Consider the following 10,853-nt stretch of genomic DNA (forward strand, 5'->3'; position numbering starts at 1 on the left):
TCTAATCAGGATAACTCATTAATTCATATTAATTTTATGTTAGTTAATATTATTAATTAATATCTTTATTTCAATCGTGTCTCTGCTTAAAAATATTCCCTTTAATACTAAGTGATATAACATCACGCGGCTTGTTCTATTTTTAAATGATCTATTGTTAGTATTCCACCTTGTATTTTTTTTTAACTGTTCTTGTAGTGCCACTGAAGATGGTCTGCTATTTCCAGACCGAAATATTTGGTTAATTAAATATCTTTCTTGTGTTTACGTGCTTATATTATTCAATCTTTATGTCACAAGTCTCCTTAAAATATCAAATTTTAATCCTTCACGGGGAAAATGCCACCAAAATAACCGGTAAATTAGGAAAACTTTCAGTTATACAAGGTAGGTTACGAGCTAAGATCAATTTTTTTTTAAAAAAATCCCGCGACAACAAGATTATTCCCAATTTCGCTAAGATTAAAGAAACTATAAAATATCCTGGAGCTCATAATATTTACCGGAACATCAGCTTATCTTTAATTTGCAACCAACTTAAAGCTGCTAAACGGGATCTTGCTATTAACAGTCATCATATTTCTGATCTTCGCACCTATATTTCCACCAACTTGGATCCACATCTTTCACACATAGTTCTAAATGTGGATAAACGTTCTACTCGACGAGCATATAATAAACTAAGTCCACATCTAAACCGCAAATATGAAGCTTTTTCTTCTAAACAATTCAAGCCCTTCAAAACTCCAGATAATTGGATTGTCAATATATCCGGACGTTCTCTAACTGATAGCGAAACCCTCATCCTGTCAAAAGGACATGATTTTCGTATTGATTCCTAATAAGATAGCATATCTAGATTTCCTAATTAACTTTGAACGGAATCTCAATCATCTAACTAGTGATGAAGCTAATGCTCTTCGCCTAGAAGTCGCTTCTTCTCTACTTAAGGCCAAACTTCCTCCTTCCAACATATCTCCTTCTGAAATGAAATCTTTACAGTCCTTGAGGAAAAACAATCACCTCATTATCACCAAAGCTGACAAGGGGAAATCAATAGTAGTTATGGACTCAGCAACTTAGAGAAGAAAACTTTCTCTTTTACTTCGAGATCGCTCCACATATCAAGAAATTGATTATAATCCAACCAACAGTCATCAACAGTCAAACAACTAAAGAAATTAAATTCTCTCCTAAATGAAGTCATTAGTTTAGACAGAGACACAATTAAAAGACTTAAAACTCATTTTGCAAGACCTCCTAGATTTTATGGCCTTCCAAAAATCCATAAGATTGACTTTCCTCTTCGTCCAATAGTAGATTATATTGATTCTCCTACTTACCGTATAGCCAAATATCTAGCTAAATTATTGAAGTCTCACATAAGCAACTCTAGTTCCTTTCTTAAAAACGCCTCAGATTTCTTAGAAAAATTGAAAAATATCTCATTGCAACCTACAGATCTTATGGTTAGCTTTGATATAGAATCTTTATATACAAATGTACCTCTCAAAGAGACTTTAAAATTACTGGCTGACATCTTTCCAGAAGACATTATAAAACTATTCGATTTCGTAATACACTCTGGATATTTCTTATGTCAAAACAAATTTTACAGCCAAGTAGAAGGAACGACCATGGGTACTCCTCTCTTTCTCTCTTCTGCTTTAGCCAACTTTTATTTAGAACATCTAGAAAAAGTCCTCTTCTCATCTATTTTCCCTCAACCATCCTTTTGGGTAAGATATATAGATAACATCTTTACTATATGGCCTCACAACAAAGCCTCCTTACCTTCTTTTTTAAACAGTATCAATTACTTACATCATCGTATAAAATTTACTATGGAAATAGAAGTAAACAACCAGTTATCATTTTTAGACGTTCTCCTCATCCGGTCACCTTCAAATACTCTTACAACTACAGTTTACAGGAAACCAACGTTCACAGGTCGGTATATTCTTAAAGAATCATCCCATCATCCTTATCAAAAAACAGGAATCACAAAATGTCTAATCAGAAGAACCAAAACTAATTGTTCTATTTCTAATTTTCTACAGAAAGAACTTTCTACTATCCAACAACACATGAAACTCGATGGCTTTTCCGAAAAGAGTACTCAACATCTTTTCGATTCTTATAATCCTCCACAAAACAACAAAGATTCAATACGTCGAGTTCCAATTCCTTACATCTCCGGGATTTCAGAACCTATCTCAAGAATTCTGAAGAAATATGTGTTAACAGCTACGTATTCACCTATTAACAAATTATCTTCCCATTTTCCTTCTCCTCAAGACAAACGCTCAACTATGTCTCTTCCTGGAGTTTATCAAATTCCCTGCAACTGTGATCTCTCCTATTTTGGACAAACTGGACGTTCTCTTGAAAAAAGAATCCAAGAACATCAGTCCTCCATTCATCACAACAAACCTGAAAAATCTGGATTGGCTCAGCACGGGATTGAAACTAACCACAATATCCTTTGGTCAAAAACTCACCTCTTACATAGATCCCGTTATAAATTTGAACGTTTATTCAAAGAAAGCGTACAGGCCTTACTCCATCGTCCTAACCTGAATCGGAATGACTGTATATCTATATCAAAAATCTGGGAAAGTCTAATCAGGATAACTCATTAATTCGTATTAATTTTATGTTATTTAACATTATTAATTAATATCTTTATTTCAATTGTCTCTGCTTAAAAATATTCCATTTAATACTTAGTGATATACCATCACGCGGCTTGTTCTATGTTTAAATGATCTATTGTTAGTGTTCCACCTTGTATTTTTTTAAAACTGTTCTTGTAGTGCCACTGAAGATGGTCTGCAATTTTCAGACCGAGATATTTGGCTAATTAAATATCTTTCTTGTGTTTACATGCTAATATTGTCAGTGATATGTATTCTTTATCTCTAAATATGCAAAATCTAAATGGTGTATAGTAGAACAAGGTTTCCGGTTTTATATGGAGAAAATGTGATAATTACTTTAAGATAGATTTATTTAGCATTATTTTATCTAAAAAAATAAATAAACTATAAAGTTATCTCGATTTTAAAGTTATTTAATTATATAAATTTTTTTTTCAATATATTTCTTAAAATATTTAAACACCTATTCACTTTTTTCTTACTATTATTATAAAAATCTAGAAATTCTCAAATTTTTGAAATCGAACCGTGTTTTTCTTTTTGTAATTATTGTTTGTTGTTATCTATCATAGCAAACCGTATTTTAAGGCGTCTCAATTGACTTGAAAGTCCTAAAATTATCTGCTGCAAATAAAATAATATAATATAATAATGCGAATATTACGCGTGTAGCACATAAGCCAAAACACGACTCCGAGTTCAATTATTGCGATAATAAACGGTGTCAATGTATAAGAATACGATTACGAAACCTAACTTTTTTTTTTTTTTTTGTGATTTAAAAACCGTAAGTTGTTTACAAACAACTGACGGATGCTGAAAACCACCGAGATATGTTTAATATGAACTTCAGATCCCACGTGGGCAAACGCAGAATGCGGATCATGAAGTAACCTATAAGAAATATAAAACTTAAAGAACTCAAGAGACTAAACGAATATTAGAAAGAATTTCGAAAATGGATTTCAGTGTTGATTTTTAACAACAAAACCAAACAAAATGTAAGCAACATTAAGAACTTGTAATTATATCATATGATAACAGTGTCCGTACTATAAAGATTATCCATTTCCTCTCACACAACCTTAATGAAAAATTCTAGGTGAATAAAATGATAGTGTAGTCTCCGCAAAATTATCTCGAACTTGATACTAATGATTGTTGATAATTTCTAAAGAACTTTAGGTCACCCTGAATATAAAGACGTTGACGTAATATCTAAGGTTATGTTAATTTAATCTATTTTTTAACATCATTTTCTTTCCATATTGCAATTGATCCATTACTAATAACATGTCTCATGTCTTGATTATAATTCTAACTAAACCTGATACTTTATTGGTTGCAATTAAGCCAAGAGTATTAAACATTCAAAAGGAAACTGTACTTCATTACAATATCCGACGTATTATGATGCAGAGGGAGGGACAGTTTCGGATAGCTTAAATGTCTAGACTGACGTGTGCAATCTCGTTGACAGGTGGCCAAACTGCATATCAATGCATACGTTAACAAGGAATTATACGAAGTGTTGTTTTTTATGTGGATGGCTGTGGGGCATCGTTATTATTTCTATCAAAATACGGCCAATATTTAGATAAGAATATCTACTTATTAAATACGGTTTTAGGATATATTATTGCGTCTACAAATATTCATGCAGGTGAAGGCCGTTGTTGCAACTTGAAGCAAAGTATTTTGCAAAAGATTTATTATTAATGTGTGAAGTATTCACAATACTAAACAGTATAATAAAAAAGTAATACCACTTTGAGGGAGAATTCTCATCACATGTACCACACACACACACACACACACACACACACACACACACACACTCAACAATTCTCTTGTTTCAAAGACAATTCAAATAGCATTTATTGTATTATTATAAGTGCAAGACCAATATGCATCTAGTATAATGCAGACTATTTTATAAACATTTTTTTATATTTTATTGTTTAATTATTTATTTACTTATTTTAAAAATGAATAATAGTTAAAGTAGATTAGATTAAGAGAGAAAAATAAAATGTTTTAAGATACAGTATAAAATTTTAATTATATTTTTCTTTAAATAATAATTTAACAACGGAGGAGGATTTTTGAATCCAACACCCATGGAGGGAAATGGATGACAATGCTGTAGCTAATGAAGTTCTAACTGAGGCTCGGCTATTGCTGTTACCCTCCTGCCATGATCTGAGCCTTAATAGCTCAATAGCACCTTATCCCTACACTGTCCTCTACAGATAACGGGGAAGATGAAAAGCATTCTTGCTTCGCCCCTTTAAGCCAGTCCTTATAAGGATAAGGAGGATGGACCCTTGGAGGGTAATGGATGGCAATACTGTAGCCAATGAAGTTCTAACTGAGGTTCGGTTATTGCTGTTGCCCTCCTGCCATGATCAGAGCTTTAATAGCTCAATATTGCTGTTGCCCTCCTGCCATGATCAGAGCTTTAATAGCTCAAAATAACACCTTATCCCCACACTGTCCTCTACAGATAACGGGGAAGATGAAAAGCATTCTTGCTTCGCCCCTTTAAGCCAGTCCTTATAAGGATATGTAATTCATTCCACCTGTGGCGGCCGGGTTAAGAATAGCTCCATGTAGCCCATGCATGTCGTACTAGGCGACTAAAATGGATACCCAGGGAGGGTAATGGATGGCAATGCTGTAGCGAATGAAGTTTAACTGAGGCTCGGGTCTTGCCATCATCAGAGCTTATAGTTCTATATTACTCAATCCATACATTTTCTACATGAAAAGCATTTTTGCTTCACCCATCTAGCAGAAAAAGATATGTAATTAATATGAAACTAATATTTGAAAGCCATATTAGTATTTATCGCCTTAAGAAAATTCTGAGTAGTTTGGCCTTCATTATGATCGCCTTCAATCTGTTTACTTCAGAGTAAAATAGTTTCACTGTTTTCTATTGCATTGATAAATCGCTTTTAAGAGTTTCTATTGTCATTGAACAGAATACAGTTCAGGTCAAGTTTCTTCTTTTTCTCCTTTTTTTTTTTAAAAAAGGAGAAAAGAAGAAACTATCTATTGTAGAACCATTGTAGAACTTATCTAATTCTACTATCACTTGCTGCAGCATAAATATTTCAGTGCCCTGTAGAAAACATCAGAAAGCACAACAAAAAGCTCAAGTACTAATTTGATCATTTAAAATCGATCAATGCATTTTGAAGAAAATATTTGAAGTAATTTAGCCTTGATTGACGTTTAACAGAAATTCAGTTTAAAGACTCTTTTTTAAATCTGATGCCTCAGTCAAAAATCCCTCTTTCATTTTGAAAGTATGATTTTTACACAGCATGACCCAAATGTATTTCTATGTTTAAAGATTTCATTTTTAAGAATTACTAAGTAAATTAATACTTTACTCATGAATTTAGAAAAACATAACTAAAGCCAAACATACCTGAATTCAATAATAAGCCTCATAGAAACAATTCTAAAACTAATACCGAACCACAATGAAAGTAAGTGAAAGTTGTTACTACTAGTGTGTCATTACGAGTTAACATAAATAAAAAGAGAGAGAAACCGATAGAGGGGGTAAGTTGTGTCCAAGTAAATCATATTACAAGATACATAGTCGCAAACGTATTGCACATGTGCGCACCAGTTTTTTTTTTTTTTGGTCTACTGAGTTATTCTATGAATGTGCGTTGACTCAAATCGCGTGATCATTTTTTTAACAAAAAATTACGACATCATTTTGGTCAAAGATGAAATCTGTCACAAAATTTCCTAGTATATTACAATGATGATTATTTAGATTATATATTAGAAGGATGCGCTTGTTTGCTGGTTTCAGTGGTTGAGTTGGGAAAATCACTGCTTATTTTATCCCAAAAGCAGTGACTCGCAGTTCAAATCCACCCTAAAAGCAGGGGTGTTTGTAAAAGTCTCCGCTCGATGAGCTTCTAAAAAAAAAAAAAAAAAAATCGCTTTTTTTTTTCTTTAATGTGAGTCACAGATTAATTCCAAAGATTATAAATCTACAGCACTTTAATACTGTGTTTAGACTAAGGAATGTTTTATATTTTCATTAAATTTTAATATTTTTTGTAATTTTATTTATTTTTACGTAATCTAGAAAATTTGCTCTAGATACCAAACTAGATCTGCAGTAAGCGGGCAGTAATTTCATGTTCCACTTAAAGGGGAATTCGAAGCCTACAGATTCGACCATGAGATGCGGTGATTAATACCCTTGGAGGGTAATGGATGGCAATGCTGTAGCCAATGAAATTCTAACTGAGGCTCGGCTATTGCTGTTACCCTCCTGCCATGATCAGAGCTTTATATAGCTCAATAACACCTTATCCTTACACTGTCCTCTACAGATAACGGGGAAGATGAAAAGCATTCTTGCTTCGTTAAGCCCGTCTTTTTAAAGACAGATTACGGAGCTGAATGGATACAGCTAACCACTCGGCCATTTAAGCCTTGGCCGAGTGGTTAGTTTAGTTATAATTAAAAAATTATAATACCAAATGCTCCTAGATTAATTGCATCATCTAGTATATCCTACCCTCCACCTTGCTTATTGGCTGGTTTGAAAAAAGTTCATTGTTTAGTCTCAAGAGCAGGATCATCTGATCCTTAGTCCAGCGTTGAACCGAAATGTACTAAAAGTTTGTACTCTTTCGTGAGTTGAATCATCATAAAAAATTTGAAACGTTGAAATTTGAAAATTCTGGTTTTCATTTATGTCATGAATGAAAATCAGAATAAAATATAACAACCAAATGAGAAATGTTTTAAAATACATGAGCATTTACCTCAATTGTCCTTTCTACTTTAAAAAATAAATAAATAAAATAAACTTTGCATCCACCACTAGTGGTGATATTCTATATAATTACACCATCCTCAATGATAAAAATAGAAACAAAAAAATTGTCTGAAAATATTAAAGAAAACTTTTCATATTCATCTTTTGTTTTTTTATTTCTGGTGTAACAAAAGGAGGGAAGGTCTGAACCTCAAAGTCTTTGCCAGTGGACGGATGGGTGAAAGGGAAATCGAATCCCAAAAAAGTATGAGATGCCTTATTTAGCTTAATTAACTGATCTAAATTTTCTAAATCTAAATAAATAAATCTAATAGATCTAAATTTTCTCTTACTTGTACTGTACACTCTTGCCGATTTTTCTCTTTACTTTAAACACTATCAAGTTATTTGTTTATAGAAGTTGAGATTATTATGATCATATTTACATATTATTGCATAAAGTAATTATGCTGATGGCATATTTCCGGTTTTTTTGTACACCATTTAATTTTTAGTCTTATCTTTCTCATTAGCAATTCATCACATCAAATTAATTAGTTAATGACGGCTTTATTATTGGTATTCAAAACAGGTGAGAATTTCCTGAGGATTTTATGCTTTTTTTTAATAGTTTTTTTTTTTTTAATTTTATTGCGTCTCGGGTTTAATGCTTAGTTTAATAACAAACACGACCACAACTACGTGACGGTCTGACCTGACAAGGGAAGAATACGAATTGATATTAATGAGTATTTACCGCTTGTAGAGGAAGGGATGTGATGAATGTATTGCCTCAGCGTATATTTCGCTGAGGAAAACATCTTATTATTCGTTTTTTTTTCTACGCTGTTTCTTTGCCTGATGTGTTAGGCAACGTCTTTTGAATAGTTGGAAATAATTATGTCAACAGTATTCATATGCGTGCGTGTATGTGTGTGCTAAAGCCACACACATACACACACACAAGACTTGCTACTGAAACCCATGGATGAAAACATTCGACGCATCTATTGGTCGAGGCTTTTAGCCAATCGCATGGTTCCAACCAATGGAGAGCTCCATCCAATAGAAATGCAATGTGAGCTACAGAAAAGATTGGGATCTATTAAAGAAGTGAGCAAATGATGGTGGCATCAGGAGAACAGAATAAAATAAACATCGTTACCGTATCAAATAAACATCGTTTAATCAACAAAAAACATCGTGTGTGTGCGTGCGTGTGGTTCGCAGATCTGAGAATGAATATTGCGAATATTTGGAAGAACATAAAATTATAGAGAGTTCAGCAGCGCGTGCATCAAGAAGTTTAAACTTTTGTTTCGGAGATAACGCGTCTAATTTATCTCCTATTTGAAAAGTGGAAGATCAGTGCGGGAATATTATTATACTATGAATAAATTGAACAAGCCCTCTAATTTACCATCCCGCGTGATTTGAACTCCATACAGTATAGGCTCTACTTTTAGATTTAAAAAACAAATTTCTGTCAGGGATATGTAAGATAATACTGTTATACCTTCTCAAAATACATTCTCATCGATGTGCATGAGTTATTACCTCCTTACTAAAAGCAGAACACTACTGTTGTCATGGAAGGACTTTGAGTTCGTCTGAATTATTATTATTAATAATCCTCATTAGCCAATCACTACAGTTAACTTCAAAGTCACAATACCTTAACCGATAATAATAAGGATGATATTTATTATTATTATTATTATGTACTCGGGTCTTCAATATATCGCATTTCTGCCTCGCTCTACACAGGACTACCAAGTAATGTAACCTGTATAATTAAACAAAGAACTCGTGGAATTTTAATCCCGAAGCCTCTTACAAGTTGTCTCTCAAGTGATGTAGTTCGTGTTGACTCCAACACCCGATCTGTATTGGCTATCAGGTTTCATTAATTCGTGCTTTTCGACTCTCTAACTGTCCTAATCATTTTAAGTTAGTGCATTCATCGTGACAATAAAATATTAAACTTTAAAAAGTGCTTAAGTATGCGCAACAGACCTTTCTTTCCTGTAAATTATCTGACTTCAACGACGTAGTATAACTGTGCTACGATTGCTTTCCAAACTAGCGCGCAACTGTAACCGGGCTGTCGTTATAGGAATGTTCAGGATGTTATCATCAACTTGGACAAATTAAAATCAGTCTCAAGAAGAAAATTTTTGAAATTTAAAAAAAAAAAAAAAAAAAAAAACGGAGATGGGTTAAGTTGAGGGGATAATAAATCCCTCATTATTTTAAAGCCGGATACGAAACTCGGAGATCGAAATCTAAGAGTTTCATGCTGAAGAACTATAGGCAAGTCCAAGCGTAAGTCAACACCTGGGTAGTACAACTCGTTGCAAAGGTGGAGCAAGATCAGTCACTATCCTTAATATTTTCTCATAATGTAAAACGCAGCTCCTAGGAGATGAATTACTGTTTTACATTATGAGGAGAGGTCACTATCCAGACCGGTTTCGATCTTTATTGAGGTGTATTTAAGTATAGACCTCTCTAAAAATTAGACAATCCCGAAATATCGGCCAACTCAGCATTGTTCCACTCAGTGACAGGCCCACCCCGTCACCAAGAGGAACTTCTCAGCGTTGGCTCTACCCAGTGGCAGGCTCACCCCACCACCAGATAGAGCCATAATCTCAGGCCAAAACCTACCCCAAGTAGAGCATCTCATACATCCTTCATCAGTGGGAGGCTGAGGTCTCATCAGTGAGTAGGTAGACCTGGAATACCAAGGTTTTTTATTAGTCCTTATAAGGACTGGCTTAAAGGGGCGAAGCAATAATGCTTTTCATCTTCCCCGTTATCTGTAGAGGACAGTGTAGGGATAAAGTGATATTCAGCTATATAAAGCTCTGATCATGGCAGGTGGGCAACAGCAATAGCCGAGCCTCAGTTAGAACTTCATTGGCTACAGCATTGCCATCCATTACCCTCTAAGGGTATTGGATTGAATGAATCAATCACCGCATCTCACGGTCGATTGAAACTTCAAATACCAAAGTTTAAGTGAACCGAACTTACATATATCCCTACTAACGAATTGCCAGACCGGTGTATCCATATATTATTACTGCAATAAAGAGCCAAGAGGCTATTTTTCTGGCGGCGTAAATTAATAAATCCCTCATTATTTTAAAGCCAGATGGGTTAGTTTATTTATTTGACTTTCCTTTATTGATTTTTGTTAACTGCATTTATCCAGGATTTGAACAATTGGGAAATATCACTGATTAATTATGTCTATAGTAGACGTAACCTATTTCAGTAAATGTATTTTTTAAATAATAATAAACAAAATATGAGTATTAAATTCAGTGGGGCTAGTTGCTTTTTCAGGGAGGAGGCGCCATCTTCAGGAATGAAACTGAATTACT

The sequence above is a fragment of the Typopeltis vanoorti genome, chromosome 8, assembly GCF_054136105.1.
Source record: "Typopeltis vanoorti isolate ZY-2024b chromosome 8, IOZ_Tvanoo_1.0, whole genome shotgun sequence".
Taxonomy (NCBI): Eukaryota; Metazoa; Arthropoda; class Arachnida; order Uropygi; family Thelyphonidae; genus Typopeltis; species Typopeltis vanoorti.